This window comes from Battus philenor, unplaced genomic scaffold, assembly GCF_028537555.1.
Source record: "Battus philenor isolate CCGP_79_NKW_IND1 unplaced genomic scaffold, ilBatPhil1.0.hap1 SCAF_2, whole genome shotgun sequence".
Taxonomy (NCBI): Eukaryota; Metazoa; Arthropoda; class Insecta; order Lepidoptera; family Papilionidae; genus Battus; species Battus philenor.
In genome coordinates, this window is record NW_027181682.1 from 15,309,310 (window position 1) to 15,318,332 (window position 9,023).

Sequence of the window (9,023 nt, forward strand, 5' to 3'; positions counted from 1 at the left end):
TTGTTGTTACCCGCCCGTCATTTTTTATTAGGCTGTCGTGAGTAATTACTTACGGTTATTTTAAAACTGAACAATGTTACAGACTTTTTTATAATGGTATAATATTGTAAACAAACTAAATTCTCGAAATAAATAAAAATAATTATTAAGTAAAACAGCTGCCATCTTATTGTAATATAAAATAAATTGTATGATAAATATTTAATTCAACGAGCAACTGGTAAAACTTATAAAAGACATGTTTGCGAACATTTCACACGAACACAATTGCAACGTTTACTCGGATGGAGCAATTGTTTATGCTAGGGATTCCTTTCGCAACACGATCTGCGAATTAATATTTTATAATGAATGTTTTTTCTATGACTGTCTCTTGTTATCTAATATCTCGTTTAGGGGTAGGGAACTTACAATTTTTCAATAATTTTTTTCACGTCTTTCTTTTATTTCCTTTTTCTTCTTTCAATTTTCTTAAGACCATTCATTTGGTCTTCTAGAATAATTCACATGATCTTACACACTCACCTATTTTTTCACTTTTTCATCGCATTTCATCCATCACCTCTCTTTTCAAATATCAAAGGTAATCGTGTTTTTTTTTTTCATTTTTATAGCAGTTTTATTTAGTGCTTATACTATTTTTACTAACTAAATTTTTACATATTATCACAGTTGTTGGTATCACATTTTTCCTTATTCGTTCTTATATTTTCTATACATTTTACTTTCTTTCTTTGTTTTACTAATTAACTGTTTTTTCTTATTTTTCTCGTCTATAATGGCTGTTTCAGATATTTCGAGGAATAGTTTTACTGAGATGATAAAAACCACTTTCCTTTTTATTGTATAAAAAGATGGGCAGGTGAAGAAGGCGAAGATATATACACAATATCTTAGGGCTATTGTTCTAGGTCAAATGCACATTGTTCTGACACGGAGATCTCCGGAATGACATACAGTTTGATTCGTTATAGGTATAAAAAATTTAAAGATTATTTATAACACATTTTTTTTCAATGAATACACTGCATATAGTACACCCTATCCAGAAAGTTTAATGTTATAAATAATAAATAATGTAATAACAATATTCGCTAATAATAATAATAATGTCGTTTCCTAATATAAGACATAAATTAAAGTAATAAATTTCAGAGTTTTCTCTTTATACAGGTTGATTGGAAATAGGTGTAAACACTTTAACCCTTATATGCATAATGATGAAAAACTGCAACGTAAAATGAGTACTACACTTAAAAGTAAATGCATAGTGTTGTATATCTGCGACATAAGGTTTTTATATACATTTAAAAATATTTTGTGTTTTTTTTTTATTTTTCCCTCTATTGTAATGTACTTATCTGCAAGATAAGTATTTCAAAGTATAAATAAAAGTCATGCATTTAAAGGTTACAGCTTTTTGCTTTAAATTGAACAATCATGTTATATCAATTTATTGTTTCCATTGGAATTTTACAGCCCAGGAACTTCTGGTACTTCAGTCTACAAGGATGGACAGTAAATATTAAACTGTAATGAATTTTTTTAACAATATTTTGATTTCAATGCTATATAATTAACGCACAAAGTGTGTATTATATAACATTGTCGAACCCGCGACCTATAATCGCAAGTCTCAGTCCTCTACCGCTTAGCTATCACTGCACCAGGAGTGAGCAACCTTTTTTGGTCAGAGGGCCGCAGTTTCAAAAACAGTGGGCCATGAAAAAAAAAGTATATATTCAAGGTTCAAACCATGTTCTTAACGTAATTTATGTTCGTAATAAACCGATTTACAACTAATTAGACACTTTTATTATCTTTAAAGCCTTGATTCTAGCATTTAAAAAAAATACAAAAATAAATTAAAATTTACTTGCCTCGAGGGCCGCGGGTTGCCCATCCCTGCTATACACCATAAATGATTCAAATTGTGAAAAATCGTATTCTATTTATACCTTTTACATTTTATTATAATATATTGTTATTTTATACATAAAAAATACTTTACTGTTTTATAAATAAACACATAATTTCAGTGATATCATATTTACCAATTCTTCTATAAATAGGACTCGGATTGTCTTTTGTAAACATATTACAGTTTACTGATTATGAAGCTTATTCTAGTGAAGAATATTTAGACAGAAAAAGAAGAATGAATAAAGTCAGTTTGTGAGAATGACAAAGACAATTATCGTAAGGCGATCTAAATAAATACCGGAATTTACTCTCAGTGTTACGGAACTAAAGGCGTCGCCATACCGTTTCCTTGAGTACAAAACGTGTAGCTATAAATCATAGCGCAGCCTGTGAGCACCCGCGTCGACCAACTTCCAACAACTTCGAGCGGTTTATCCCAGTGTTCGGGAAATTCGGTATCATTACACCGATATCGTTTGCATGCCAAATCCAATACCGAATTTGTTACAAACGCTTTTGTATGCAGTTCGTGCGCACGTGAACTTGTGTTACATTTATGAAAATGTAATTTAGATTATTATGCATATGCTTGTTGTTGAATATATAATGGTATACATATCTTAAGTTGTCTATACCATCTATTAGAATAATAAATACCTCATATTCATAATAAAAATGTTCTCCTACTGTTCAGCCGATGAACGCAACTGCAGGGCATCGCCACGATGACCGGTCCAGCGCTACCCGCATTCAGCAATTTTCCGCGACTTTACCTGTGTCGTCAGTCTACCTAGCGGGGGGTCTACCTAGCGGGGGTCTACCTAGCAGGGGTCTGCCTAGCAGGAGGTCTACCTAGCGGGGGTCTACCTAGCAGGGGGTCTGCCTAGCAGGAGGTCTACCTAGCGGGGGTCTACCTAGCACGGGTCTACCTAGCGGGGGTCTACCTAGCGAGGGGCCAAGCCGCGTTTACTGGCTCGTGGTCGCCACTTGATAACCTTTCTACTCCAACGCTCATCGGTTGCACAAGCGATGTGTTCCGCCTACTTCAGACGAGTAATTCTTCGAGTTACGTCAGTTATCTTGGTTCTTTTGCGGATCTCCTCATTTCTGGTTCTCTGATCTTGCAGCGAAATTCCAAGCATAGCTCACTCCATTGCTATATGGGTGACCTAGAGAGTTATGAGCCCGAAGTAAGTGACCACGTCTTGGACCCATATGTTATCATAGCCAACACAGTGGTCAAAGACCTGCGTCTTCAAACATTACGGAATTTTGGACGAGAAGAGGTATGAAAGTAAAAACTGTCTGTTTATCGCCTCAATGACTAGTCCAGTGGCTTCACGTCTTATTTATGTCATTGTTCCATCATAAATATATGTTAATAAACACACAGAACAGTTTTAATGTATGTTCATTTGCTATGTATTTCAAAGCATAGAGATATAACATAGGAAATCAACTCATAAATGATATCTATATATCGTAATAATATGAACGCTATATACGCAATAATATGAATAATATGAAAAACTATTGCAGTACCATGTTATAAAGTGATTTCTATCTACTCGAAAGAAAGCGTGAAATTAAATGATTAATCTATAAAGGAGTTGAAGTAGAATTATTTATATGAACTTTAAATAATGAAAACAGGACATAACTTTCGCCATAACAATGTCTTTGGACTCATTTAAAAAATCACCGCTAAGCATAATTGTAAATGAAAATATTAAAATTCATGCGAAATTATAAATAAAATTCAAATTTACGCCAACGCTAAATGCGAAGGATTACTCGAACCGAATAAAATCATTTAAATGCTAATTAAACCCCGGCCAGCAAGGATTTCCAGTGATCCAGTGCTCCTTAGGGATAAAGCCCGGAAAAGAGTTATGTCGGAAATGAACGGGCAAATGTAAGTGAATAACAGGAGCGGGCACGAAACGTTGTAAAAGCACTCGATTTTTTTAAAGTTTCAAGCAAATTTTATGAAAAGAAAACTTAACATTAAGTTTACTTTATCTATATCGTAGAGTCGACAACATGATGAACGGTTGAGTTTATAAAGCCTTATGGACCCTAAAGCCTCTGAAGTGGAGACTACGTACCATCAAACGCAGCATAGGATGTACTCTCACATGTTGGACAGACAACCTTGTCACGGTCGTTGAAAAATACAGGATATGGGCCAATTCCACCTGGTATTATTATAAATCAATGGTAGGCCTATATCCAGCTGAGAACGTCTTATGGTTGAGATGATGATGATATATTCCTAATGCTGATCCTTAACAAGTTTTAGTTTATTGACCATCTACTAGAAGTATATTGAAAGGTATATTCAATTATCTATATTTATTTATTAATTTTGAATTTACAATAAGGTTACAGATTAAATATTGAATACAACGAAGGAATGTGGTACAGTGAGAATTAATTCAATAATGTAACAAACATTGCAAGTTTTATGGTCACTGTGGACGCTGTTTTAGTCTTTGAATGATCATGAAAAGGATTAAAACGACTGAAAAGATAGCCTTAAGGAGCTGAAATGCGAGATACAAGCGCACGTTAACCCGTAAAATGGACAGACGACCTTGTGAAGGTTGTCTGAAGACGCTGCATGCAGGCGGGTTCCAAATAGTTCTATTCTTACCTAACTCGGAATATGGACATAGGTATGTGGGAGAGACTTATGTTTAACATAGGACGTTTTACAGTTGAAATGAATGAAGTTTAAAAAGTTCATTGAACAATTATAAAAAAAATATTACAATGTGTTGGATTTTTAAAAAAAAAAATTAACCTTTTAAATAAATTTGACGTGTTTGCAACTCCCGCAAGCATAAACTTTAAGTAAGAAAAGGACCAATATTTAGCCACTTCACAGAGTCTCTGTGTTTGGCACTAATCGGTGTAACATAACTCCTGAAGATGCCCCGTGGAGGGGTGAAACACGTGTTGAGTTGCTTAACGGTGGCAGTTGTGTAATTCGCATTGTTTGCCGCATACGCATTTATCATTGCGGGCGGTGCACTTTGTTGCACGAGCCACTGCATGTGTGGCAGTGGCTTAATATTGGTCCTTTTCTTACTTAGAACGGACTTCCGCAAAATAACTCCTGATTTCATTAAATAAATTTTAAGTTGAAGAATATCATTAAGGAAGGAATTCTGTTCTAGATTTTATCAAAAAGAGTTCTAGCGTTCTTGTCAGGAGATGATTTTAAATTAATATAATACGAATGTATGAATAAAATGTTAAGAAATATCAATTTTATATAGTAGTTTATAAAGCAATTATCGTTTTGTTTAAGTATAACAACGTTTAATTTATTCTATTTAGAATCGCACGTCTCTCTCGTTCAGTGGCGTCTGGCAATAACTTTCAGACATACCTCTCCCAGACTAAATCCTCGGGGAGCACTATATCACTAAAGCTTTATAGTTTCAGAGCTAATTAGCATATAGATGATTTTATTTTATTCGTAAACGGTATTTAAATTCTCTTTAAATAGGTTCTCTTGACGATAATTTTATGAAAGATAGTCTTTTTAGTAAAAAATATAAATTGTTATATTATCTCTTTATTACATACGATTTTAAGAATTTATGTTATATGAAACGATGTTCATTTTAATAGATCATAAAAATAGCATAGAATTTTTTTATCAACAGAATTACCAGGCAATGTTCCACTATTGAGATATGACACTAAAAACAACCATTCAACCTTTTTTAAAAGAACTGTTAAAGAGTTAAATTGCGTAAAGAAAAAATATGGCATTGTCTTGTCTCGTTGGCAAGCACACACTTGCTCATGCCATGAGATGGCAATGCTCGATAATTCTCTAAGAGATCAAATTAGGAACGAGGTGATTCGTTTGAAAGTAACCGAAATGACCAAGAAGTATGGCAAATTGAATTGACAGTAACAGCGAAATAGATGGTCATTATGACTTTGTGAAGTAAAGATCACGGTTTGACAAGCGCAGTATAGGACATCTGCCATCCTTGTTGATATCATCAGAAAACTCAAGACGTAGGCCGCTTTCTACAGTTTTATTATATTATTTATTTATTATTTATATATCCAGAAGTGGTCTTATTATAGCTGAAATGATGATATTGACGATAATAGCAAATCTACAGTATATAATACCCATGTCTACGTGAGTAGGAATAGTTATAAATGGAGAAATAAGATATATCAATTAATATAAAAATTTCATAGTGATAATATAGGTTGGTACACAGGTATAAAATCTATAAAGGAGTGAATGCATAGCTTATTTGTCATGCTGTATAAAGCGATCTCTTTGAAATATGTAACAATTTATTATTTATTTTGGAATGCTATAGACTAACAACTCCTGGCAGTGCAAATTCTGCAGAGACACATAATAAACAATAATTAATTTTAATACAAATTTTACAATTAATTTAAAATATTCTTTTTCTTTTATTTCTGAAACCGTTGACTTTTAGATATAGTGTACCATAGATCAATTGACAATAAATGAGCTATGTATTCTTATCTATAGCTTTTAAACTTTATTACAAATGACTGTATATATAGTAAAAATCGTTCTAGAATAAAACAATCGAATTGTGTATTGAAGTAATTAAAATCCCGTCGTTCGAGTATCGTGTACGGACCTTCGTGTTTGCATGTAAATTAATCTATTGTTTAATTTAAGCTGTCCATCCCTTCACAGGATATAGGGGTTTTCCGTTATTTTCCAATGGCCCCGGAGCGGCTTCGTATGTTTTCAAAATTAGAATGATGTTTCGATCCCTTTCATTTAAATTTCGAGGGCTCTGTTAAGTGGTGTTTCGGCTTTTGTTTTAAAACGACAAACATCAATGAGAGTTAGGGGACGTCGGTGGATTACCATAAACAAATAACATTCAGTGTATTGGTCGTAGCTCGTTACAGTGAACTTTCCGTGACATATATGACAATATACCATCTTTATACATATATGTACTAGTATATATTATATATTCAACTGAACTAACACAATCGGTGAACGACGAAGCCCTTCTTCTCTCTTCCTTCTCTTTCGATTTCCACTTCTCTTATAAGATACTCCGTTTCGTTTGTCAACCGAAAGCTTAGTTTAGAGTCGCTTGACGAAAGCAACTAGAGATATACAGAAGAATCCACGGCATCCACAACGCGAATGATTCTCCCGAGCGTTGCACAAAGTCAAGCTGGAAACGGTTCTGATCCAGATGTTCACGGTACACGAGGGACTTGCAGAGTACCTCCACAGGTTTAAGCTCAAAGGGTGCACCTGCGACCTTGTGGTGGACCAAATCGCAAAACACTTAACGACAGATTGTCTCATATCTCGAGGGCTTTCATATGTGAGATAGAACACGGAGAAAGCCTCTTCGGTGGACTTTGAAGAACATCGCGTTATAGTACAGAGTTTAATACGTAGTGATAATTGTTACGTAAGGCAGGGTTGGGTAAGACCTAAATACTGTGATTTATAAATAACAATTGAGATTTTTTTAAAACTAATATCGGTGTTTACTTAAAATAGCCGATAACTTAGTCTGTAACAGTTTAAACAAATCTATAACATCTTGGGAATACAGGAGAGGGACTTGAGGGAGGAAGGTAAAGGTCTCATTTCTTCTAACTTATTTAAGTTATCGATGCTTTAACCAATTGACCGTTTACTAATGGCGTTTCAACTACTTATCTAATTTATGGTCAGATTCTCTCATTATATTTTCAACGGTTTATACCGCGATAAATATATATATTAGGATTCTTCACAGATATTTTACTGGATGTCACATTTCAAAGAAATCATTAATTTACGCATTAAATTAAAACAATGGAAATTATACAGAGGTCCGTACATAAATAAAATTAACCGAAAGATCACAGTGGATTAGCAAGTTGAAATGGTAGTAGATAGGCTATATAGCTTGCGGAACATAGAGCCGCTAGGGCCTTTAAGGTTTAAAGTGGAGACCATAGATCGGGAAGCATAGTGTAGGAGTTTTGTTCACAAAGTAGACAGACTAATTAGTTTAGTCATCAAATGATGCTAGATCATCTTCCGATGACCCAAGTGAAGCCAAGTTTCGGTCTGGTACCTTAGGAAATCTATGAGGGAGATCTTTGCTCAGAAGTGGATGGTAAACGACGTATTTATTAAAACTTACTTCTAGGAAGTGTACATATAGTCTCGTTTCTTCATAATATGTAATGATTATAACAATAAATATTTGTTAAGCTTTATATTTATTTGCTTATACAGGTTGATGATAATTAATGTATGGTACATCCAATTAAAAATATGTGGTTTCAGAAATAACACTTTATAATGCAATACAGTGCGTCCAATAAATCAATTTACTTGTTTAATTAACAAAACTGTAAAATACTTGAATCGTCTCTATCTCAAGTCTAGCATCGTTGTTAATATTTTATTATACGAAATTCTATAAAAAAACTAGTTCCCGGCACGGCATTCTTGTTTCTTAGGAATATTTCTCTTGTTTCCCCGAGGTTAATTAGTTGTTATAGAAATAATATGAATTGTAGACGAAGCTATTTTAAAACATCTTCACTACAATAAATAAAAGCGAAACGCAGACAAATAAATGATAGCCGGTTTCTATTTAAATTGTTAAGTAAAACAACTGCGGGCTAATATTTTGAAAGACTGCATCGAATCGACCTTCTTTTTTTACGTTCTTAGTATTGTGGTTTATTTTTTTATTTTCCATTGTGCAGTGTCGTGATTTTTAATATTAATATTTCTTTTTACTTGAAATATTACTTAGGTAACAGACAAGACGAGAGATGACGTTTCAATCCAATGGCATAACTATATTTACTAAGACGAGTAGGTATAAATCTAGTAATAAATGAAACTTTTAAGCAATTTTACTACTTTTTTTTAATTAATTCTAATTTGTATCGCTAGTGTTTTTTTACAACATTTTTTTTTTTCGCTTTTACTAAACGCAGACAGTCGGGAGAGGGTTGCCGCTATTTGATACGGATCTTTCTTCTCCCAGCTGCGAGGCACGACAGCGTTTTATAATTTTTTACAAATTTTCTTACACAAT